Raw genomic sequence first — 26,184 nt, forward strand, 5'->3', positions numbered from 1 at the left:
ATCGGTGTCAAATATTCTGATAATATTTGGCAAAATGTTTGACATCAAAATTGACACGGGAGAATAAAGAGGGCAGCACATTCAGTCCATCAGGGAAAGTGGCCCCCAGGGGCCCTCCCCACCCGTGGAAAGAGGCTGGGAGGGGATCCTGTTCTTGACTCATGCTTTCCGAAGGTTGTGCCTGAAAAGGCTCCATCAAGGGGGACCTTGTGTGAGGACAGCCTGCCTCCTGCCAAGATAGAGGTAATAAATAAGTTCCTTGGCTGGTTTTATTGTCCCCTTCCACCCTGGTAGTTGCCCAAGCCAAGCCCCATCTGATTCAACAGGGTTATTAATAAATCCCAGATGTGGTTCATGAGTGGCAGAAAACACAGTAATTAAGTGCAGCCGTAACTTAAGAGCAGAGAACGAGGCGTGTGTTTCTCACTGACTTGCCTAATCCCCATGCCGTATATTCAGCTGCCTACCTCTCCAATTTGGCTGGGTCACAAAGGTCTCCAAGCAAACCTTCAGATGTTTAGATGGACTCACTTTCAAGCACTGGGCAAGAGGAGGGTGAGGATTGATCTGAACCAAACAGATACATTCAGTTGTGGCTCTTCTCTGATTTTTCCCTATCCTATTCTTTCAAACAAGCTCAAGAACATATAGAGTATTTGATTGTACTACCTGCAAACTTTAAATGAATAAAACTACTTTGAATGAATTCACATCTCCAGGGCCTGATGAACTGCACCCAAGGGTATTAAAGGAGTTTGTGAGTGTACTCTCAGAGCCTCTGTCTATAATCTTTGAGAATTCTTGGAGAACAGGTGAGGCAGACTGGAGGCTGGCAAATGTTTTCCTAATCTTCAAGGGGGGGGGAGGATACAGGTAACTATTGACTGGTCAGCTCGACGTTGATACCAGTAAAGGTCCTAATTAAACAGTTGGTCTGTGAGTACTTAGAAAAGGATACTGTGATTACGAAGTCCCAGCATGGATTTCTCCAAATCAAGTCACACCAGATGAATCTCATTTTTAAAAAATAGAGTTAAAAGCTTAGTGAACCAGGGGAATGCTGTGGGTGTGATGTATATTATTTTCAGTAAGGCTTTTGACAAAGCCCCCTTGACATTCTTGCAGAGAAGCTGGTAAAATATGGGCTGCACAAGGTAACTGTTAGGTGGATTTGCTGCGGCCGGCATTGCTGCTGCGCCTATCACTATGTCTTATTTTCGGGGTATGGCTTATATTCTTTGAATGCTTAAAAATCCTGCTACGGCTTATTTTATGGCTACATCTTATTTTCGGAGAAACAGGGTATGCATGTCCCGACATGTGTAGAAGCAACTTCCAGTGCCGCTCTGCTCGATTTCCGGTGCCCGTACATGGGCAGAGTGGCACCCGAAATCAGTTCTGCGCATGTCCAGACACGTGCAGAAAGAGCCTCCCTGGCAGGTAGGAAATCTGGGGGATTTGCGGGATTTTTCTCTATTCAGGATAACAGCGGGAAATGGGATTAAATACGGGGGTTTCCCGCGAAAAACGGGAGACCTGGCAGCTATGCCAGAAGCACAGCCTAAAGGGCCCGCTAACAGCTCACAGCCACTGCTCCAGATGGCATCGCAGAGGTTGGGTTCACATTTTAATACTTCCTGAACCAGTCTGTGAACCCAAATGCAGCTATCCCACCTTGCAAGTCACATGTCTCCACATTTTGTGGTGCAGTTGTCGAGCCAGAAGAGAGCAGGGGAGGGGATGCTAAGTGTCCAGTGGAGGATACTCTGCTGGGGTGGGTGCAGGGGGAAGGGTCCATGGCAGAGCAAATGCTCGGAGTTGATGGGGGGGGTCAAAACGGGAGCTGGACCATGGCTGCCTGCAGGAGCCTCCTTCACTCAAGACTGAGAGCCAGGATTTATCCCTTTGGAAACGGCTGTAAAATCTTGGCCCTTTCCTTGTATGGCAAGCACATCCATGGTTAAATTATGGAAAGCTCCCGGCAAGGATGTTCATCTTTGGGGACTCTCCTTCCTCAGAGAAGCCAAGCGCCAAGAGGAGAGCCCAGAGTCGGATTAAACTGCTTGGATGCAGCCCCTCCTGGCTGCTGTTTTCTTTGGCTCCAATTCCTCCCCCCTCCTTCCCTCCCTGCCCCCCTCCTCAATTTCCCCTTGCCGTCCTCCCAAGCCCAAGGATCAGTTTTCAGACATCCGTGCCCCACCGCCCTGCCCTGCACTAGACTATTTAGTCTGGTTTTCTTGACCCTGTCTGACTGCGGAGGAATGAGCGCTCAGCTTCTTCCCCCCACTTCTTCCTCTCCTCTGCGGTTGCCACAGTTGCTGCCGCCGCTGCCACAATCACACTTTTTCTTTTAAATATTAACTGCCCCTACCCCCACATCTAAAACACCAGAGTCTTACTCTGAGGTAAGACAGTCCTCTGCCATGGCTGGCCTGCTCCGAAGACAGCAGAGAGCAAGAATGCCTCCTGGGCTCTGGCATCACCATTGCTCAGAACTCTCATGGAGCTCCTGGGGGGCTGCAGAGCTTGGAGGCTTTAAAAGAGGATTATCAGTGGTTCTTGGCCATGAGCTAAGTAGAACCACCAGGTTCAGAAGCCGCCTGCCTGTGAATACCAGGTTGTAGGGGCAATCTTAAGGGCAGGGCTGTTGCTTCTGCCCTTCCTGGAAACATCTGGTTAGTTAGGGTTGCCATATTTTGAAGAGCAAAAAAGAGGACACATTTGCCAACTGGATTGCTATGACAACTCTACCCATGAAAAAAGGATGTGTCCTGGAAAAAGAGGACACATGGCAACCCTAGCTGCAGCTGGGAACAGGGGGCTGGACCCTATTCTGGCCTGATCTGGCAGGAGTCCAGGACTCATGCTTGGTTTCCAGCTGTGGCCATTTAGTTTCAGGCGGCTAATCCCAGGGCTTTTCCCCCCAGCGGGAAATCAGTTCTGGTCCCTCTCAGGTGGGCGTCATTGCAGGGGCGTCTTAGCCATAGAGGCTAGTGGCGCAAGGCGCCACGGTGCCAAGTTCTAGAGGGCGCCTCCACCATGCTGTGCCGTGCCCAGAGCCTCCTCCCTGTCAGAGGAGCCGCCCTCAAGCCCCACTGGCAGCGCCGCCCTCTCCCGCCTCCACCATGCCACGCTGCACCTGGAGCCTCCTCCTTGCCAGAGGTGACCAAGTGGGGCTCTTGCCAGGCTCACCCTGCAAGGCCTTTTCTCCTTGCCCAAGCCCTGATGGCATAAGGCCAACTTGGCTGGAAGCAGGAGGAAACCTGTTGGGAGAAGGTCTGCAAGTAGCAGGTGTGACCTAGGTGCCTTCTCAGTTTTAAAACTTTAGCCCTTGTTTTAGAAGAGATTTGGACCACTGTTACCATGGCACCCAGTTTGGCCCTAATTGACACAGCAGTTCTGTCATGTCATGTGATGGATTCAGTCTTTAAAAGCTTAGGGTGCTTTAAACAAAACCACTCCCACCCCATAAATTCACTTCCCCACACCTTGGTGCTCTTTTTAGTCCTTGCTTCCTATTGCAGAGGGAGCTGCTGAGGGGGGAGCCTGCCCCATTTTGTGTGGGGATTGTATGTGCCATGCTGAGTCAGCAGAAAACAAGGCTTGCTTCTCAGAAGACACATCTTTGCCTATTCACCACTTAATTTCCCTTTAATTACCAGTCCCCAAGTAAAAGCAGCTAATTGCTCGTCATGGATTGTAATGTACCATATTGCCATACGGTTGCAAACTCCTCAATGGGGGGGGGGGGATTCCAGAATGGGCAATTGCATGAGTCCTGTTGTAACAAAATGACAAGCAGTCTTGTGGCTTCTAAACTAGAATAGAAACTTTTAAATAGAATAAATATAATAGAAGCTTTAAAAGAGCTAGAAGAGTCCATTCGATGTGCGAGGTGTGGGGCCAAATTGGAATAAAATATCCCTGGAGTTAAGCTGGGAACACATTTCTCAGAGGGTTAATTCACAACTTATTTACTGTACTTTTTTTAAAAAGCACCCACCTTGCAATTTTCAGAGTTTTCTTAAAGTCTGAAATAATGAAACTTGACTTAAAATTTCAGTTTGCATTGGGGGGAAGCCACACAATTGAAGAGTGCCTTAGGCTGAGAAGTAAACACCCCAAATATCACTCTTAGCAAGAGAGGCATGGGCAGCTGGAAGGATCCTTCAAGCAGCAGGATTTCCAGATCTGCCTGTAGTCCTGGATTTGAAACTGGGGCTTCCTAAAGGAAAGTCCAGGCTCCTTCCAAGGCTGCCTTTGGGCTGGCTCCGGTTTCTCCCAGCCCAGCCAGGGCATGTCAGCTGATTTCACCCTCCCTCCCTCCCTCTATCACTGGGAAGGCTCTTCCTGCTGCCCTAAAAATTCCACTCCCCTCAAGGCCAAAACTCTGCAGCCTGGACAATCTAAGACATCCCATGGGGCTGCCATTCTGTGGTGAAAACATTGAGGATATTTTGCTTTTTAAAAAAAACCCACAGCTCTGAGAAAGTGGCCCACTGCTGAGGTGTGTTAGGTCCACCTAGGATTGCCAATGGTAATGGAGGCTGTCTGTCCAGAAACAGATCAACTTTCTGATGGGGAGACAGCAAGGGGAGTCGGCAAAGTGAAGGAGCAAGATGCCAGCCTGGCTCCAGTTCCTTCCATGCCCTGTTCCTTATAGAACTAGTCTGCTGCACCACAATATGACCTAAAGTTGCAGCTTTGTAAGGAACAGTGTGGGTGGAGAGAGAGAGAGAGAGAAAGAGAGAGAACAAGAGAGTTCAATGGATCTTGAGATGATTGCCCAATGTGGCACCAGCTCCAGATCTGAATGCTGTTGAAATGTAATAAACAGGGTTGGCAGGTAAACAGGGCAAGTGTGTGTTGTGGTCGTTTTGTTCAGGGAGGAAGGAGAGGACCAGTCTGTGGAGGAACAGTCCTGTTGACCAGAGGCTCCTTCCTGGTTTCTACTGGCAGCCGCGGCGACCCCCTAACTCTGACCCTGCAACCTCGAAATCCTCCCAAGTGGAACAGTCTGGAAGCTATTACAATAAACACCTCAGCTGCAACCTGCCGTTCATTAGCATATGAGCTGGTTTTAATTTTGATGAAGTATGCAAATGTATGCAAAATGAAATTCATCTCATAATGACACAAGGCAATTAAACAATTTTTATGCTTAAATATTCTGTTTAATGAAATCAAACAGACCCTCTGCATGTCGCTGTGTGTACGTGTCGTGTGACACATTTGCCTCCATGTGCAAAAACAAGCAGATACCTAGATTTGAAACTGGATGCAACTTTCCAGAAATGTAGGGACAGAGCACTTTGCATCCATGTTGGGGTGCTGGGCTGGCTGGAGAGGGTTAAACTTCTATACCCGCTCCTTCAATTTTCTTGTCACCACTAGTGCCAAAAATTGTGGGATCCTGGGATGGGGGTGTGCCAGGCCGGTGTGTCCTTCTGGGCACTCCTTTAGAGCAGGATCAGCACAAAACCATTCTGAGCAAGAAGGTCAAGTCATAGCTGCAATAGGAATTTTGCAGACTCATTTGATAAAGAAGACAAAACACCCTCAAACCTACAGAATACCCCTGCTTCCTTCTAGAGGTTGGTGTGGGTGGCACAGCTCCCTGTCCCATGTGGCGTGCGCCCCCTAACCACCAAAGCGAGCCCCAGGGAGGCTCTCCCCTTGCAGAGAAAGAGCCCATCCAGCCTTCCAGGTTTGCTAGCACTGCATGGAGTTGTTTTACGAGACGCAGGCACCCAGTGGAGCGAGTGAACTTGGACACCAGTCGGCCTGCACTTCAACACTCCATTTGAAGCTTCTAGCAGGCTCATTAAAGCCCTTCCTCTGTGTTTTCATTGCAGCCCTGCAAAGTTATCCAGCATAGTTGCTTTGGGGGGGGGGCGGTCGAGAGCCAAACTCCTAGGGTTCTTGGACAACAACACTCTGTGTGGCCAGGATGGGAGGTGGGCCTGTGTGTGCCTTGAGAGGCAGCTTGGAAGGGCAGAAAAAATATAATGGCAAAGGACAGCTGCCCGCCCCTTCCCCCAACACATACACACAGGGCTCAAACACTGATAAATCTTAGGTGTGGGGAGAAGATGGAGAAAGCAGGAAGAGAAGCAGAGAAAGCAGAGAAAATTTGAAACAGGGCAATAGCTTGTTCTCTTGAAAAAAGAATCTCAAAGATAAGTTAGGAGGAAGCCTTTCCTATACACTGGGGGTATCTCTGTGTAAGAGCAGCGGCAACAGCGTAGGGACTCAGCTATACAGCTGCAAATAAAACATTTTAAGTGTGCTGTAAAGTGCATCATACAAATGTGACACTAGGTGGCGATGGTGAGCTATGGTAAATTCAATCTATTTTTCAAAACATTTTTAAAGCATTTTTTATATGTGTTTAGATTCCACTTGAGTCAGCTGCTCTTGGGCGGCAGCTGGTGGTGGCGGCATCAGTGGGAGGCAATGGCAGCCCCTGGCTGTTTTCCTTTGTTGGGAGACAGAGCTGTGGTTGCCATGTTCCCTGTTCTCTACACTCCATAAAGTGGAGGAGACAAGGAGGAGACCGCTGTCTCACTGCCAGTGCTGACGTCAGAGTCGACTGCTACTCTACTTGGCTTCTGTTTGTGAATGGGGGGGGCAGGGGAGGAGCGCCTTGTCCTTTACTTCAAGCAGCAAAATGTGTTAGAGGCAGGATACGAAGGGCCGCCCCGCCCTTATGCCCAATGCTGCTTGCAGCCAGGCCCTTGTGCCGTCTGGGTGACATGAAGGCTTTCCAGCAGGAGTGCAGACCATTCAACATGCAAAACTGTGGGTCTGCACCTGGGATTGGCATACCTGCCAGCCCTAAATCTGTGCAGAGAAGGGAGAATCAGCCAGACATCTCTGTTTCACAAAAATACGCACACACAATTTGTTCTACAGTATGTATATGTTCCACTCTTCCATGGCATTCCAAGGAAGTATCCCGTTGAGGTCCGATTGGGCCAGATCCCCACCAGCTTGGCTTCAAGTACCAGGTACACCTTGACCCTGAGATCCTTTCCACATGCCCTGCTGGCAAGACAGGTGCCCCCCCCCCCAATTTGTGCCTTGGGATGTTCCTGCCTGGGATGTAAGTGCAGAACCTGGCATTTGGGGCCCATTTCTCCAATCTGGTAAGGTCATCTTGGATCCTGATTCTATCTTCTGAGGTATGAGCTACCCCTCCCAGTTTGGTGTAGCCTGCCTGCCTGGTGCCCTCGCCATCCCATGTGTGGAATACAAAGAGGCAACTTTCCCTTTTGCAGTAGCTGCAACAGGGGTTGGTTGGGAGGTGGGTTTGAGTGGGGTGGGTGGGTGTTGCTATGGTGCAATACTCAAAGCTGCCCTCTCAGGATTTGTTTTCATCAACATGAATTACGTCTGAACTTTCTAAACTAAGAAACTTTCCCTTGCAAACCATTCCAATGACTCACCACTTGGCTGGTGTCTCGGAGCTGCTCTGGCGGGGGAGGCTGCCTTCTCCACTCCAGCCGCCTTGAGTCATTGCAAGGACCTTTCTCCTCCAAGGTCCTGCCTCGGCTTGCTTTCCACATTGGCTTCATTCTCCTGCCCTTCACTTCCCACCATAAATGCAAGAGACCTCTGTACCAAGGGCAGGAACTGTCTCAGAGGCATCATTGAGAGTGGAGATAGAAAGTGGGCTGAAAGGGTGTCCTGTTGCCAGTTGCACTGGATTGGGTCAGAATGTCTTTGACCTAGAAAAAGATGCTGACCTTTTCCACCTAGTAGCCAAAGCACCAGTTTTCCAGAATAGCCCCCCCCCCATCTCGCTTTTTGTGGCTCAGACACGCAGACAGGTCAGTATCCATGCAATTCTGTGCCCCACTTATATCAGCCTCCCTGGGATTGCTGAAGCCTGGATAAGACACACACACACACTTCCAAGTATCTGTTTGTCACATTCACACCTTGTAGCTGAACACCAAAATCACCTCCTGTGTGAGGAGGAGGCCAAGTGCAGGCTCTGGCGCGCTCAGGGCTCCTGCCATGACGCCTGCCACCCGAGAGGGAGAGAGAGCCTTACATCCAAGCATGTGGTTTTTCCCTCAGTGGGAATCTCACATTCCCCCTTTCGAGAGGAATCTCACATTTCTGCCCCTTCAGCTCCAGGAGGCTCTTTCTTTTCCAAGATGTGGAGCTTGCATGAAACATAATCTACATGTTTAAACCGGGGGGGGGGAGAGATGACCCAGCAAAGTTCACTTCTCTTCTTATAACTTAATAGAGCAAAACTCTCCCTGTGTTTGTTAGCAGTAATGGTTGCCCAGTTCCATTACATTCAGGGTCCCAGTTTCAAAATGGACGAATTGTGGTAATTGAATGCTGCACCAGAGAATTTCAGGTGGGTTATTTTTCTCTAGACTATTATTATAACAAATAAGAAATAGGGGGAGGAAATTGCCACTGATACTTTCCCCAGATTTCAGTTCAAGGGTGCTTTTCCTTGATAGACATGGAAAAGGTTAGTAACCAGAGGCTGAGGGGCTACCATGAAATTATCAGCCGAAACCTTCAAGAACAGGATGAGGCCTGTGCTAGCCTGTGCAATGGCAGGCAGGGGCTGGTGGGGACTGGCTTAGGCTGAACTTCTCCCATCGCTCAGTCTTTTTTGGAGTCCTCAGTGACCACAGATCAGTTCCCTTGATAGCTGTCAGTAGAGCATGATGGGCAGAGGAGTGATGGGGAGCCAGGGAGAGCTTCAGAGCTAAGGGCGCATGAGGAGGAAGTCCAAGGAAGCACTCCTGGGTTTGTCCTGTGTGGGGTCCCAAGCGGAGCTGCTTCCTTGCAGAAGAAACAAACTCCTCCCTCCCAGCGGTGGGGAAATGGACACCCACCCGCACATATGCCAAGTGGTAAAGGGTTATGGGGGTAACAAGCAAGGCTTCTATGGGGGGTGGGAGGGCAGGAGAAAGGCAGTTTGGTTTGCACTGTGGGCAAAAGAGCACTATCTGCAGCCCCAAAGCGCAACCAGCCTCTGAATTTTGCCAGGCAGCTCTCTACCTAAGGAATGCAGGCAAAATTGAGTGGGGTGGGTTGAAAGCAGCAGGCAGGGGGGTGGGAAAAGATGCTACACAGAATGCTTATACAGTATTAGGTGAAATGGCATACATGGCCATTCACACTGATAAAATGCTGGATTTTCATGCAGAAATCTCATTTTAAAAAAATACAGGCTGACGAGGAAATGTGGAGAATTTCACTTAAGGGTGGAAAAGTTGAAATGATAGATTTGCCTTCCCTTTTTCGCAACCTTCACCCCTCCTCCACAGGAGTGCCAGCTTGGCCCTACAACCATGGGTGCCCGGGGCCGTGGGTGCCATGCAGCATGGCCCCAGCCCCTTCATGGGGAACTTTGTGGGCCTGAGGGAGTTGGCATCTATGCCCCTCCAGCAACTCTGCCTGCCCCCTCCACCACAGGCAGACACAGACCATTTGGGGACCACCTCACCCCAGGAAACCTGAGAAGGAGGATCCTTGGACCTTCTTTCAGAGCCTGGGAACGGAGAAGCCACCATTAGAAGGACATTTGCCAGCTTGGTGCCCATCAGCTCCAGCATCCTGGGGCTTGGTTGTCTGAGGCTGCTAGGAGCTGCTGTCCAAATTAGCCAGAGGGCACCAGGTTGGGGGGGGGGTTGCATGGCACCTTTCTGCCTATTGACTGTTCAGGTTTGATTTTAGATGCAAATTAATTATGAATAATATTGACTTCTTCCGATTTAATTTGCCTTGGGAGCTGTTACGGCTGGAAGGAGGTCTATAAGTATTGCCAGTAAATATAAATTTAAATCTGTTTCTGAAGGTCTGGAAAGGGCCCTTGGCGCTGGTGCAACGGAACCCACCCTTTGCACAAGTAAGAGCTCTGCAGTCTGGCACAGCTCCGGAAGAAATTTGCCAAGTGTGCCTGCCGCTTGGCTCTGGCCTCCTGCTTCACAGAAGCCCCACTAAGCACCCACAAAAGCCCCCCATCCCAGGGATATTGCTTCTCAGGGCCAGGGCAGTCTCGAGCAGGTCGGCCACCCTGGCACTGAGGGGCAGAGATCGCTCCGGCGCCCCCGCCCTCGCAGGGTGCAGCATGGTACCGGCCCGCCACTCTAGCACACCGCGCCACCGGGGGTCTACCTAGAGCCAGCCCTGCTCCGGGCCGTCTTAACCATATCTGGCGCCCTGGTGCCAAGATCCCTCCGGCAGCTGAGAGGTGCGGAGGAGGCAGCCCCAGGCTCCCGCTCTCTGCACGCCTCCGGAGAACAGCCTGAAGCCGCTCAGGAACTGAGAGGCGTGGAGGAGGCAGCCCCAGGCTCCCGCTCCTCGCGCGAAGCTCTGCAGGCGCATGGGGAGCGCGAGCCTGGGGCCGCCATGCTGCGCCTCTCAGCTGTTCAGGCGGCCCCAGGCCAGTGCTCCCCGCGCACCTCCAGAGAGCTGCCTGAAGCCGCTCAACAGCAGAGGCACGCGGAGGCAGACACTAGCGTCCAGCGCCCCTTCCACACCCATGATGGCCAGGCGCCCTGGCGCCTTGCGCCACCCAGCCCGGGCCTAGGGACGGCCCTGCTGCTTCTGCAGCAGCAGCAAGGCAGCTGGGCCAAGTGCTTGAGAAAGATGCCTCTGTGCTGATTCTGCCATCCGCCCTCCTTGAAATTCCTCAAACTTACCAAGAGGAACACAGGCTGCTCTGGTGCAGCACCCTGTGCAAGAGCGCTGAGAACACACCAGACCCCCACCAGGCCTCATAGCACAGCCATGAGGTCACTGCAATAAGATCTTGGAGGAATTTTCTGAAAAAGAGCAACTCTCTTCCCTCCTCTCTCTTTGCAGGAACATTAACCCTTGAGGGCCTGACAGGACAGTGAAAGGATGGGCTTTGTCAGAGAGGAACCATGGGAGTCAAGCGTACAGCTCCCCACTTGTTTGAATTTGGCTTTAATAATAATAATAATTCCTGTTACCTCTTTTCCACTTTCAGGTTGATGGTGCCCTGAGGAACGCCAGGCTGGAGAAAGGGCATGTGGGTCTTGGAGTTGGCAGAGAGTAGCGGGAAAGAGTTCAAACTGTGGGTCGGAAGGTCCCCAGTTCAAAGCTTGTCTCTGCCACCTGCTCACTCCATGGCAAGCCACTCTGAGTCACCCTAAATCACCATCACCACCATCCTGACTCACCTTACAGGTTGTTGTAAGGATTATATCTAGCTAATGGATGCAAAGCAGTTTGAACACTTGAAAGCACAATGCGATGGTTTGTTCTCATTTTCATAAAGCTATGGAGACCTGGGTTCAAATCCTCACTTAGCCAGGAAGCTCTCTGGGTGAACTTGAGTCTACAGCAATCTCTCTGCTGCCCTCACAGGAATCTTGTGAGGCACAAATCGAAGGGAACCACACAGAAGGAAAGGCAGACTAAAGGGAGATAAATCTATCTGAGGAGGGCCCTTCCATGTAGGTTGACATAGGCTGGTGCTCTGCCATACGTTAAGGAGGAGGAAGGGAAAATACCTGAGAGGCTCCCTGTGGGCCCCAGGTGCCTCCAGAGCTCCAGCATGTCTCTTCTCATCAGCAGGTGCACACCTTGGGCTCATCTGCACTTACCTTTCCTCTGCTCTTTCCAGGCATGGTCCATGCTTTAAAGTTTGAGCATGCCACCCTTTTGTAGCTTCCCCTGCAAAACCTCGCTCTTTAAAGCTCAATTGGAGCAAACGTCAATCAGAGGAGGGGGGCAAAGCTGTCAAGTTCTCCCTTTTTTAAGGGGAAATTCCCTTATGCTGAATAGGCTTCCTCATGAGAAAAGGGAAAACTTGACAGCTAGGGAGGGGGGACCTGCTCAGAAACAGAGCTTTTCAGTGTGGTCTAGTGCCTGGAAGCAGCAGGGCAAATGTGGACAAGCCCTTAGACCTCTTTGCTTATACTCCTGACACATAGCTTGCCCCAGACTCTGCAAACCTCTTTCCCCCTTGGAAACGTTCACCATCCCTTTTAGTTCAGCTGCAAACTCGCCTCCTAATTCACCACTGGTAATACTCAACCCCCTTATTCCTGCTCTAGTTAGCATCTTACTCCCATCTCTGGTTACCTTTAGAGGTGTAGAAGTCCAGGTTCATGAGTTTGTGTGAAACCAGTTAATATGTCTACCTCAGGTTCCCTGTCTCCAGCGCCCTAGCGCCGCCCAATCAGCACAAAAGGGAAGCTTTTAATTTTTATTAATTTTATTTTTCATTTTCTCATTTTACAAATATTTTAACGAAAAAGCAAAGTCTTTACATAATCAATCTGCATTTCCCTCAACTTCCCTCCCCTCCCCTCCTTTCTGTGGTTACTAAGTTTACCATATTGGTCTGAATATAAGACGCACCTTCAAATAAGACGCACCTTTATTTGCGGGTGTGGCCTGCCTCTAGGCACTACTGCCCTGAGCGGGGGGGGGGGGGCAGCCGACACTGGCGCTCGGCACTCCACTCCCCAAGCGCCAGCGCTCGTTTTTGAGCACACTGCACAGCTGCCTTCCGACACTCCTGCCTCCCAGCACTACTTCCCCAAGCCAGCACTGGGGGAGGCTTGGGAGCAGCAGGCGGGCTGTGTGCTGTTGCCCTGTGCTCCCAGGCTGCTTCTGGGGGGGGGCACCGCTTTGTCGGCAGCCTCCCCCCCTTCCCCCTTCCTTACGATGGCTCAGTGGAGGCTTGAGTGATGCGATTGGGACGGGCGCCATTGTCCCGTCCCACCCCGACGGCCCTCGTGGGCAGCTGTTTCAGCAGCGATACTGTAAGGTCGTGAATATATGCCGCACTTTAGCTTTTCACAATTGTAATTTGAGGGGAAAGTGCGGCTTACTGTATATTTGGGCCAATACTGTATATTTATTTGTTACTGCATATCAAGTTCAAGCCTATTTACTAATTTTCCCTTTGTATTCCCTTTTAATTATTTCTTACGGCACACGTTTATGTCAATCCTGCTAATGTTTTAAGTTGTTTACAATACATCTTCAAATAGTCAATAAATTTTCCCCATTCTATTTTTTAAAAGGCTCTCTTCTTGGTTTCTTATTCTTCCGGTAAGTTTCACAATTTCTGCATCCTCCATCCATTTTAGTTGCCAGTCCTCCTTCGTTGGGACTGTTTCTTCTTCCCATCTCTGGGCATAAATCATTCAGGAAGCCATTGTGACATGCATAAATATTTTTTTCTGTTCTTTAGGTACCTCTCCACCAATTATACCTAAAATAAAAGCTTCTGTTTTTTTAACAAAAGTTATCTTCAACATTTTTTTCAACACATTATAAATCATTTCCCAGAAAGCTTCTGCTACCTTATGTGACCACCACGTATGGGAAAAGGTACCCCCCCCTCTTTACATTTCCAAGAGGTACCTGATTCTGACTTATATATTTTCGCTAATTTCCTGGGAGCCAGATACCATGCCAAAGGAGACAAAGTCTTCTCCCCCTCTGTGCTGCTCAAAGGGAGGAGTTAGCTGCTGAGGATGGGCTCCAAGGGTCACTCTGGAGAAGTTGTTCCATGTGCTCAAAAGCTAAGCGTTTAGAACACAGAAAACATTTTCATGAGAATGGTGTGAAAGTTCTGTTACGTACAATGAAACTTCAAGGAAAACGCAACTTGAGTCATTCTGAAAGAAGAAATTGGAGCACTCCAAATGGTTTGCCCAGAAAATAGTAATCATAATAATAAATAATAAATTTTATTTATACCCCGCCCTCCCCAGCCAAGACCAGGCTCAGGGTGGCTAACACTGGATATAAAACAACTGATTAAAATACAGCTTAAAAACGAGATTAAATACAACATTGAAATGCAGCCATTTCAATAGGAACTCAAATCAAAAACTGTTGAGGGGGGGAATGTCAAATCTTGGCCAGGCCAACTATCCAGACTGGTCCTACGTGGGCCAGAAAAAAGCCAGGGAAGTCCCCAAATATGAGTTCCATCACAGAAAGAAAAACGGGGAGGGGATCAAGTTGATTCCAGGCCAAGGCCAGGTGGAACAACTCTGTCTTACAGGTCCTGCGGAAAGAAATCAAATCCCGTGTGCCCTGGTCTCATGAGACAGTGTGTTCCACCAGGTCAGAGCCAGTGTTGAAAAGGCCCTGGCTCTGGTTGAGGCTAATCTGACTTCCTTAGGGCCCAGGACCTCTAGGGTATTGCTATTTATGGACCTTAAGGTCCTTCGCAGGGCATACCTGGAGAGGCGGTCCCGTAGGTACGAGGGTCCTAGGCCGTGAAGGGCTTTAAAGGTCAAAACCAGCACCTTAAATCTGACCCTGTACTCCACCAGGAGCCAGTGCAGCTGGAAAAGCACTGAGTGAATATGCTCCCATGGCAGGGACCCCGTGAGGAGCCTCGCTGTAGCATTCTGCAGCCGCTGGAGTTTCTGGGACAGCTTCAAGGGCAGCTCCACATAGAGCGAATTACAGTAGTCAAGCCTGGAGGTGACCATCGCGTGGATCACTGTGGCCAGATTGGGGCGGGAGAGGTAAGGGACCAACTGCTTAATGCCACGAAGATGGAAAAATGCCGCCTTAGTTGTTGCTGTAACCTGCAAATCCATGGAAAGGGAGGCATCAAGGATTACACCCAGACTCTTAATGGAAGGCACTGGCAGTAATTGCGCCCCCGCAAGAGAAGGGAGTTGGTCCCTCATCCCCATGCCATCCCAACCCAGCCAGAGGACCTCTGTCTTCAAAGGATTTAGTTTCAATTGGCTCCCACGAAACCATCCAGCCACAGCCTCCAAGCATCTGGTCAGTGTGTCCGGGACTGAGTTGGTGTGGCCATCCATCAGCAGATAGAGCTGAGTGTCATCAGCATATTGGTGACAACCCAGCCCAAAGCTCCAGACAATCCTGGCAAGGGGGTGCATAAAGATGTTAAAAAGCATCGGGGAGAGGATTGTGCCCTGCGGCACTCCACACACCAAGGAGTGGCGCAATGACATCTCCCTCCCTAGTGCCACCTTCTGTCCCCGACCAGAGATAAAAGAGCACAGCCATTGTGGGGCTATCTGCACATGGAGATCTGCACTGATTGTCGCAATGCATCCATTATTATTATTAGATAATTGCAAGATTATGGTACAGTCTCAGAAGTGGGCATGGCTGTGACTATCATGAAGGGAAGCTGCACTTCTGAAATGAAAGCTTTTCTCTTCCCTGCCCTCTGCCTCCTTTTGCATGCTCTTCCTTGTTTGCTTGATGTTCCTGGATTCTCTGAGGGGTCTAACACACCATGCTTGAGCTGCTAGACAAAGAGGATGCAATTCCAGGTTCATTTCATGTTGCTGCAAGACAGGAGTAAAACTGTTTCCCTCCCTGACCTTGTTGCAGCCACTTGCACAATCTGTGGAGAAAATGGCACTTCTAAATCAATTGTCCTCTGTTCTTCCCTCTTCTGAAAGGACATTTTAAAAAAGGGAATGGAAGTGAATAGGGATTGCAAGATGTTCTGAATCCCATGCTCCCTGGGCCTGGCAGGATGGTACTTAGTCTTAAGAACCTTTGCAATAGGTGCAAAGGTTACCTATTGACCAAGTTGTGTTGGTGGGTGGGTGGGGCTTTGAAGGCAATGCATCTCATTCCTTATCAAAACTTCAAAGCTGTGTGTAGAATGCAAGATTTTCTGAGGCTCAAAGGCACCGTGATGGAAACCAGAGTGCATGGAAACGCTGTTTACCTTCCCGGCAGAGTGGTACCTATTTATCTACTTGCACTTTGACGTGCTTTCAAACTGCTAGGTTGGCAGGAGCTGGTACAGAGCAATGGGAGCTCACCCTGCCGCAGGGATTTGAACCGCTGACCATTCTGATTGGCAAGCCCAAGAGGCTCAGAGGTTTAGACCCCAGCACCACCCACATTCCTAGGGGGCCCTAATAATGAAACCTGGATCTGTGGAATAGGCAGCTTTGGATTCTTGCCCCTGGGGTGCGCTTGACCTCCTCCTCCACCACCATAGCATGAAGCCTCTGCTTTTTGCATGAAAGGGATGTTCTCTGGGTGATCTGGGATCCCTCCAGTCATGTCCCTGTGAAGGAGGAGGGGTTGGGCTGGCTTTTATTTGTGATGTTTTATATTTTTCATAAAATTTATAGACTGCTTGACAGTTAAAAAATCTCAAAGTGGTTCACAAAGTGGTTTTAAAATATTTATATACCACTATTTTGTTTTTTTAAATATCAAAGCAGTTTACCACAAATATATGTATAACCATACAGGAGAAACCACATTAAGAAGTTAAAAGCAGCTTCCTGCTGAGGCTGGGAGTGGGGTGGGTTGCAGACCAGCTGAGATCCCTTCCAAGGCCAGAGGTGGACTTTGCGGGGGGGGGGGGCATTTTAGTTCCAGGATGGGGCATCTGCCTGGCAGGCAGCAGGTCCCAGGACTCAGGTTCAATCCCTTTCTGTATCTCCCTGGTAGAGATGAGAAAGGGCCCATGCCTGGAGAAGTGCTGCCAGCCCACAACTATGGTAGCTGGGCAACTTCCTGCATTGCCAGGCCTTGCCTTCTTCCCTCTTTCCGGAGGGGCGAATGCTGCCAAGCCAGCCCTTCCTCACTGGAGCCTTGTGGGAAAAGGCAATGCCTTGTGGGGAAACCTTGGCCCCTGAGCTGTGGTTCAGTGAGCCTGCCTAATGATATTCCTGGGGGAGCAGCTGGTCAGGCATCATAAACCCCAGCAATTTGCCCCAGAAGTAGGGGAGGCTGATGCAAATGTGCCGAAGGCCCCAGCCTGAGCAAGCTGTTTGCTGGCTGTGCTTGGAGAGACAGGGATAATAAGGCCTGCCCTTCACAAAGGCGTCCCGGCATGGGTCACTGGTGACAAAGCGGATCCCTGCCAGCATCCAGCCTTTCCCCTTCCAGCGCTGGGGCCTGTGTTCCAGCCCCCTCCCCCTTACAGGATGGCATCCCCTCCCCTATTTCCCAGCACCACATCTTCTCCAGAAAAGGGGAGGTGAAGGCTCCTGATCAGGGTCCCTGATCTTGACATGCCCATTCCTCTGAGGACCCAGTGCAGGAGCTGCTCTGCAGGGGTGTTGTGCAGATTAAATGGGGTCCAGATGGCAAAGCCCCGTCTGACCGCAGGGGCCTTTGGAAAATGCCGCCTATGGGAACCCAACAAAAACCAGTCCTAACCAGTTTTGTTGGTAGGCAAAGGGGGGGCTGGATCCATGGGGCAGAAAGGTGCATTTGGTCATGCTAGGCTGGTGGCTGCCATCTAGGTAGAAGCCTCAAGGACATCCGTGACCCACGAGGTCTTTCAGACCCCTGGTATCAGAAGGAGGAAGGTACTGGCCACCATCTCCCCTCCAATGTTAACCAGGCTGGTGGCTGCCATCTAGGTAGAAGCCTCAAGGACATCCGTGACCCACGAGGTCTTTCAGACCCCTGGTATCAGAAGGAGGAAGGTACTGGCCACCATCTCCCCTCCAATGTTAACCAGGCTGGTGGCTGCCATCTAGGTAGAAGCCTCAAGGACATCCGTGACCCACGAGGTCTTTCAGACCCCTGGTATCAGAAGGAGGAAGGTACTGGCCACCATCTCCCCTCCAATGTTAACCAGGCTGGTGGCTGCCATCTAGGTAGAAGCCTCAAGGACATCCGTGACCCACGAGGTCTTTCAGACCCCTGGTATCAGAAGGAGGAAGGTACTGGCCACCATCTCCCCTCCAATGTTAACCAGGCTGGTGGCTGCCATCTAGGTAGAAGCCTCAAGGACATCCGTGACCCACGAGGTCTTTCAGACCCCTGGTATCAGAAGGAGGAAGGTACTGGCCACCATCTCCCCTCCAATGTTAACCAGGCTGGTGGCTGCCATCTAGGTAGAAGCCTCAAGGACATCCGTGACCCACGAGGTCTTTCAGACCCCTGGTATCAGAAGGAGGAAGGTACTGGCCACCATCTCCCCTCCAATGTTAACCAAACCAGCAAAAGATAGCGAGGACAAATGGACCTCAGGACAACTTTGGACACACAGGGCTCAAAGAGGAGATCTCTAGAAAGATGGGGAGGCATCTGGAACAGGGATCGGGGAGGATCTCGTTTTGTCTGCTTTGTCAAGCAAACCAATCTGATTCACAGAGCCTGGGCTTTTATGGGGGTTGGAATGGAGTTAAATCAGATTTTGCACTTCTCCAAATTGTGAAATAAAGTTCCAGTTTAAAAAATCTGCATGCTGCTTTTAAAAATGCATTTTGAAAGCATATATTCATGAAAAATGCAAAAATAAGCATTCAATTATGCCTATATTAGGAAAAAATGCATACAAATGCATATTTTATGGGAAATGTGGTTTTCTGCCCATAGTTGTTGTTGTTGTTTATAAAAAAAAGGGAACAGAATTCTGATTGAATTCTTGAATCCTTGTCTATAAGGGAACAGAATTCTGATTGAACGCACATGAAATTGACCCAGGATCGAAATTGACTGCTCTGTTTATGCCTCAAGTGAATGAGCTTAACGGACCAGGAGGTGGCGGTGATCAGGGCTGGGTGAACCTTTGGGAGCATCTGAGTCTTGAAGACCCTCCTCTGTTTCTGAGACATTGAGATGTTGTGGCGATGCCTGTCTGCTTCACACAGCCACCAGGAGCCTCTCCTGCCTGGGGCAAGAAGCAGCCCTGGTTTGGGTTCAATAACGACTCAGGACTCATCCACACTTCTGTTTGTCCCATGATTTCTAGGCACAGCTCCAAGAGGTGTTTATTCTGCCTCACTGCTTTCCCTCGAGGAACCTACTGCTGAATTAGAACAAAGTCAGCCGAGTTTTCTGCAGATTGATTTCTGTCCATCAGTAAACAACAGGGAAAGCGGCAGGGCAAAAGAAAACCCTCTCTGACCCGTGCCTAGGAACCATAGGACAAATGGAATCAACCATGGAGCAAGCAGAAGTAGGGAGGGGCCCTCTGTTCCAGCTGGGCAGAGGCTTTGCTATGGACAGCCATGACTGCAGCTTGGGAAGATGCATTTCCAAATCCCTCAAACTTGAGTGCTGCCCGAGTTTGGCATTTGAAGAAAACACAAGGACAAAGCCCCCAAGGAAAAAGAGGGGCAGTGCACCCTATAGCCTCACACTTGCCCTGAAGATCACAGAAGTACAGAATAAGAAAAGCCGGGTCCAGTTGGTCCAGTCTTCCAACAGCAGCAGCAGCAGCAGCAGCATCCAGCAGGGTGGGGTTGCCTCTATGTGCATAGCTGCCAAGTTTTCCCTTTTCTCGCGAGGAAGCCTATTCAGCATAAGGGAAAATCCCTTTAAAAAAGGGATAACTTGGCAGCTATGTCTATGTGCCCTGGACACAGCATGGATCCACACACCACACACACACCTGAAATGGAACTTGTACAAAACCCTTTGAGAAGGACAACTCTAGTGACTCACACAAATGACATGTTCCGAAGGCAAACTTAAAGAGATAACAGAAGCAGAAATTCTCTAGGGCAGGGAGCAGGCAATCGAGTTTCCCTAGGAATAGGCAACAGGTGGAGTGTTTAGAGCTGAAGGCCTGCCCAGGGAACTTGTGGAGAGGCCAACGAAGGCCCCATCAATAATAATAATAATAATAATTTATTATTTATACCCCGCCCATCTGGCTGGGTTCCCCTAGCCACTTTCACTTTTGCATGGCACCAGCTCAGAAGTGGAGGCAGGACCCTGGGAGGGGAAGAGGGCTGCTGCACCAGCTGTTCACATGGGGATATTGTCCATGGTGCAAAGAGCCCCTTGGCCAGCCAAATGGTGACTTAAACTGCTGGCCAGGCAGCTCTAGGTCACTCTGACCTGGTCCTTAGAGGTGGACTGGCAAGGCAAGGCAGTCTGCGAGGGGCCTTAGCTCAGTGCAGAGCAGATGCTTGGTTTGCAGGAGGTCCCAGGTCCAATCCCACCCCACCCTGGCAGGCAATTAAAAGGGGCACAGCCACCTCACTTAGCTTATGCAGGTATTCTGACCTGGTCTCTCCACCAGCGAGCAGCTCAGAGGGAAGAACTAGACCCAAGAGGGAGGTCCAAGTGGAACCCTCTTGAGACACCTGTTTCCTGCTGAGTTGGCAGCTGCATCTATACCACCACACACACACGCCCGGTGCTTGCCCTGAAATGTCTCACAGAGCCCCGCAAAGCTCTAATTCACTGTTCCGGGTTTTCTGGAGGTCCAGCCTGGGTTTCTTCAACTAAGAACCTGGTGGAGGTGGCAGGGAGTTGCTTGTTCTCTTTCTGAAGCACTTCAGTTCCTTCCAAAGGGCCAAGAAAACAACTGAGGGCTGCCTGCCTGGGCCCGCTTGGCCATCCTCTGAAATGGGCAGCCTTCCCCTCTGCTTCATATACTGTTCACAGATCCTGTCTTGGATGGGAGCCAGAGGCAATCAGGACTTTCAAAGACATGCTAAGTGCATTCAGCAGAGGAATTTAATTAGCCTCTTCCCATCCTCAAGAAGTATTTAAAGAGAAAAGAAAAGCACCAACCCATTTGGCATTTTTCATTCTAGACTTCTTTTCTGCATGTGCCGCAGCATCTCTGTCATCCAGAGCAAGTCTGTAATTGTACCTCTGGCTCAGAGAGAGACCTGAGCCAATGGAGGAGGATGCTTCCCCTTAGAGAGGATTCTCACAGGAGCCATGGGAAACAGCCAGAGTCCCTTGAAACAGGATGGCCAGGAATCATGGCTGCATTGACATGGGCATCATTTTGATTGATGAGATGGCTTGCAAGAAGGTGAAATGAGAGCCACGAGTTTAGCTGGCTTTTAACAAATATTAGACAAAATTCGTGGAAGCTCAGGACCCATCACTTCCTGCAGAGCTCTTCTCTGGTGGCGCTGGATGGAGTCTCCTGATACCAGGTGCTGGGTGGAAGCAGCAAGAAAACACGATTGCCTTGTTGGAAATGATAAGCTGGGCTAGATGAACCATTGCATACCCTCCACCATTTCACCAATGAAAAGAGCTTGCCGATCAGGTCGGCAGTTCGAATCCCCGCGATGGGGTGAGCTCCCGTTGCTCGGTCCCTGCTCCTGCCAACCTAGCAGTTCGAAAGCATGTCAAAATGCGAGTAGATAAATAGGTACCGCTCTGGCGGGAAGGCAAATGGCGTTTCCGTGTGCTGCTCTGGTTTGCCAGAAGCGGCTTAGTCATGCTGGCCACATGACCTGGAAGCTGTACGCCGGCTCCCTCAGCCAGTAAAGCGAGATGAGCGCCGCAACCCTAGAATCATCTACGACTACACCAAACGGTCAGAGGTCCCTTTACCTTTACCTTTAAGGAACAGTGGGACATTCTGGGATCAAATCAGAAACTGGAATGACTTCTGTGAATCTGGGGCAGTCCCTGGAAAATAGGGACAATTGGAGGGTCTGCTATTGGGATTCTTAGGTGACACCAAGCCTCTTGGGGCAGAAGAACCTTCTGCAGGCACCACAAACTGCTGGGCCATCTCCCTTTTCCAGTCTCTCCCCAACCCTCCGTTTGCATATTTAACAATTCTTTGGAAATCTTAGGAAGTTGCCACAGGGTGGGAGAGGCATGTTCAGCTGCCTCAAAGGTTTCATCTTCTGAAAAACCCACAGCTGACCAGCCCTGCTGTTGCTTCATGGCGTTAGCATGATGGAGAACAAGATTGCTTCCCAGGACACTGAAGGGTTAAACGGGACATGTTCCCCCCCCCCCTAAAAAGCTCCCAGCCTAGAAGAGGAATGTGACCATTGCTGTTTCCCTGCACAGTCTGTGCAGTGATATATTTAAATCTCCATTTAGCAAAAATACTGTAGGTCAAACTCCAGACCCATTCCCCAATTATATTTTCCTGTATTAGATGAAATATGTTTCTAATTTGGCTCAGGGTTTGTTTTATTAGGCCTGGAAGAGCTGGGTGACCCTGCCTCAGAATAACCTTTTCAGAACACTTGATCCTAGGCCTCAGCAAACAGAAGTTGATAAAGCAAAAAAGGAGAGGGCCCGACTCTCTTGCAGGGCAGACAAGGAGCCCAAAGGAACTCCAAGCATGCTCAGGAACTCTATCTGATCTTTTCTGATCTGCTGGATAGTCACCCCCCCCCCAATTAGTGATTATTATTATTATTATTATTACATGATGCATTTTGAATTTTTGCCTTCCTTGTGGCTTATCTGATCTGCTTTTTCCCTAGCAAGGGTTTTATTCTCCTTTGCTTCTTTGGCAGTTCTGAGCTCTTTTCTCCCAAGCAGTTTCTAAGAGCTTTGAAGCTCCCATTCACCTGCCTCTGTGTCAGTTTCCATCACCCTGGGGGGTGGGCCGCTATCCACGTGGTTATCGTGCCCGCTGACAAATCCACGGAGGAGCTGGAGAATGCAGCAAGAGGCCCCTGCGGCAAATTTGCCCCCGAATGCCAGCAAACAGGGCGGCAGCACCTTCTCCCTGCCCCAAAGACTTCCATGCCATTTTTAAACACAGATGTGGCATTGCAAAGAGATGGTTGTGTGGAGCCAGGAGAGGAAGGAAGCCCTTTCAGAGCCTCTTAGCAAAGACTGCTGGATGGGCACACAGTGAGATGAAAGAGGATGGCAAAGCGGGGGAAAGGAAGGTTTCACTCAGAGGGAAGTAAGTGTCCAGAAGGAGCACCATGGCAATATGCTTGTTCAAATGAACACAAGAGAGGTTGCAAGGTAGTTAAAGCTGTTTGTTTATTTGCTTAAGAACAGAGGGAGAGCTTGCTGGTTGAGGCCAGTGGCCCATCTAGTTCAGCCACTTGTTCTCACCATGGCCAACCAGGTGCCCCCATCAGGGGTGTGGGGGTGTGGGGGGTGGTTCGCCCTAGGTGTCATCCCTGAGGGGGTGACAAAATGGCACACTGCGAGGGGTGGCACTTACCGTGGGGCCTGGCCTGCTTTGCATCCGAGCCACGTGTCTCTCCTGGGAGTGACGTGGTGGCTTGGGGCCCTGTGCTGCCCGAAACGGCAGCATGAGACTTGTGTCTGGCAGGCAGACTCTGTGGGCAGCTCACCGCAGCACCCCCCTGGGCGGATCACCCCACCCCCAATGCTCCAGGGGCTGGAGCAGCTAGCTACGCCCCTGGCCCCCATGGGAAACCTGTCTCAGAACCAGAGCATGAGAACACTTTCTCCTCCTCCCATGGCTTCCAGCAACTGGTTTTCAGGGCTCATCCACACTTCTGCTTTTCTCGAGTGATTTTTCCACTCAATCTGAGCTTTCTGGGTATGAGTCTAGGCAGTTTCCCTCTTGCCCTGCTCCTTCCCCATGGAAAACGTGCTCTTTAGTGCTAAATTGGAGCAAAGGCCAATCTGGAGAAAACCCAAATTGCTCCAACTGAGGGCTAAAGAGTGATCTCCCACCCACACCCAGTGGGACATGCGGAAGTGTGGAGAAACCCTCTGAAGCATGGCTGCCTCTGACTGTGCATGTGGATAAAAAAGCAGGCATGGCAAGGAAGGTCACATTTCCATTCCTTCCTCTGCCCATTTTGCCTGTGGCCCCACCCACCACTGGCATAAGGCCCCTGGAAGATTGTCAAGAAGGGAACGTGGCCCTCAAGCTGATAAAGGTTCCCCACCTCTGATCCAGAGGCCATCTGGAAGAAGCAGTGTGTGGCTTCCCACGAGGGAACCCAGATAGATTTGGGGGGGGGGGAGAGAGAGAGAGAGAGAGAGAGAGAGAGAGAGAGAGAGAGAGCTGCAACCTGCTTCCTGTCCGTCACTCCCCGTCTCCTGTGGAGCTGAGACAAAGGCAGCCTCATCTGGGCCTCCTGGCACAAACCTCTAGCGTCCATTTCTGTTGCAGGAGACCTCCCAACCACAGGAGGAGGAGGAACGTGATTGCTAGGCAAAACATACATAAAGCCAAAGATTTCAGCTTGAAACTGGGGGGGGGGAGGGGGCGGTGGAGGGGCCAGTGGCTGACTGGGCCTTTTCCCAGCAGCCCAGCCAAGTGGTACTTCCTGGCCCTGGCTCAGGCGGATTCCAAAGAGCAGCTCTGCTTGGTACGAGAAGGAAGTCCAGCTCTCAGGCTGAGCCGGTTTCGCCTGGTACCTGCAGTTTGGGCTCTTTGTTCCATCAGCTCGTTCCAGATGAACAGCTGGACATTTCTTGGAGATGCTCCACAATTCCACAAACAGTGTGATCCACAGCACTTTCCTTCCTCTGCCTTTTGGATGTACTTCCCTACCCCCAAATTGCATTTCAGATGTGGCTGCTGTCAGAAATCGGGATGGGATCCATGGTGGCCTTCGGCTTTTCCTGTGAAGCAGAAATGTGCTGCTTGATGTAGAGCAAGAGGGTCCCTCGCTGGCCTCAGCTAGAAAGGCCGCCTTGGGGTAGGACAGCAAAGGCAACATCTCCAGGCATAAGGTTTGTTGAGCCACAAATCCACAAAGAGTGACTCCTCAGCATGGTATCAACCCCGCCTGTTCAGCTTGGGGTTAGATTTCTGACCAACATGTCTCCCCCACATCCCACCCTGCAAAATAAAAAATGTTCCTTGCCATGAGAATTTCCTATCTTAGGTCTCTGTCCCTCCTCATAGAATAACAGTTTCTGGAGTTCTCTAAACAAAAAAACCCCAGCCAGTTCCCAGGCGACCTGCTAAGTGGGGTCTCTGGATCCACAAGCTTGAGACATCACCCATCCCTACCCTGGAGCGGGTAAGAAACGGACTTCAGAGGCCCCCCTTCTTCTTCTTCTTCTTCTTCTTCTTCTTCTTCTTCTTCTTCTTCTTCTTCTTCTTCTTCTTCTTCTTCTTCTTCTTCTTCTTCTTCTTCTTCTCCTCCTCCTCCTCCTCCTCCTCCTCCTCCTCCTCCTCCTCCTAGGCCCCCCAGTCAGGGAAGGGGGCTCTTCTTTTCCTTCCTCTCCTATTTCAGTTGAAACATCAGCTTTTCAAACTGGCCAATACATCAGGAAGCCCACTCCTGTTAGGAAGCCGTGGAGCTGAGGGGCTTTAGCTGTGGGCTTCTGGGTCATCAGCACACCCAGCCTTCATGCCATCCAGGCAGAAGGACACTCACCTAAAGAAGCTTCTCCACAAGAGCCCCAGCTCCCCCTTGGCAATGCCCCCTTCCCTCTGCAAGACACTCTGAAATACTTTCAAGACAGAGGCCATGGGGTGGGGTGGGGTGGGGGTTGCTGAAGCTTTTGCCCCAGGCCCCAGACCTGTAATTTTCTAATTTTCCTTTGCTTTTAGGGTGGCTGAGCAATCTGGAAAGCTGGTGGGATGGACTCAGGCAGCCACCATGCTAATTTCCCAAGTACCTATGCAGATTCGTATGCCACCAGGAGTCCTGGCAGTGCCCTGGCCTGCTTTGTACACGGAACCCAGTGGCAAAATTTCCACTCCTCTTTCAGTCTGAAACCCCACCCTGAGTCTTTTTGCAGGGGCAGGCGAGGGGAGAGCTTCAGTGCTATTTATTCTCTGTCTTTCCACAAATTTTTAAGGTGACTCTTGGAATCGAGAGAATTAATTAAATCTTGTAATAGTTAATAAACAACCAGAAAAACAATGACATCAGACAAAAGCCCTAAAGCAGATGGCATGGCACCAGTGCAAGGCTGCGGCCATTAAATTCTGAAAGTGGACATAGCTTTGCAAAGGCCTTGCTTGTCCACACATTGCCCCATCTTCCATTGCCCTCCCCTAATTAGGTGACAACCTTTTCCTCAGCGGAGGGTGCTGAGTGACTGCCACTTAACTCAGAGGTTCCCCACTCCCACCCCAGAAGTGGAGGATTGCAAAAATGTGCCCCTGGAGGGAGCCCCCCCCCCGGTCCCTTTTTCCTTGGCTAATTCTCGTGCCCTTCATCTTTGCACCAGGTCTCCTGGTGTGGATATAGATCTCTCTATATCCATGTATTTCTTTACTGGCAACCTTGACTGTAAGAGGCAGCCACAGGCTGCCATCTCCATCTAATCTTGTTCTCCTTTGAAGGAAGGCGTTTCCCCTCCCTGTCTGAAAGTAGAGCCACAAACAAACAAACAAACAAACAAACAAACAAACAAACAAACAGGAGAGAGGTGGACTAAGGGGAGAGGGGCATTTCTAGCAGGAGAAAATGAGGCAACAAGGATGTCTGTGAAGCACCATGTAATCTTAGCTGTGTTGGACCATGCAGGGCTGTTCTGAAATACAATGTGCAGGGTTTGTTGCCTTCTGCCCACCTCTTACACTACTGCACCCCCCACATCACACTC

Source organism: Zootoca vivipara, chromosome 17 (genome assembly GCF_963506605.1).
Source record: "Zootoca vivipara chromosome 17, rZooViv1.1, whole genome shotgun sequence".
Lineage (NCBI taxonomy): Eukaryota > Metazoa > Chordata > Lepidosauria > Squamata > Lacertidae > Zootoca > Zootoca vivipara.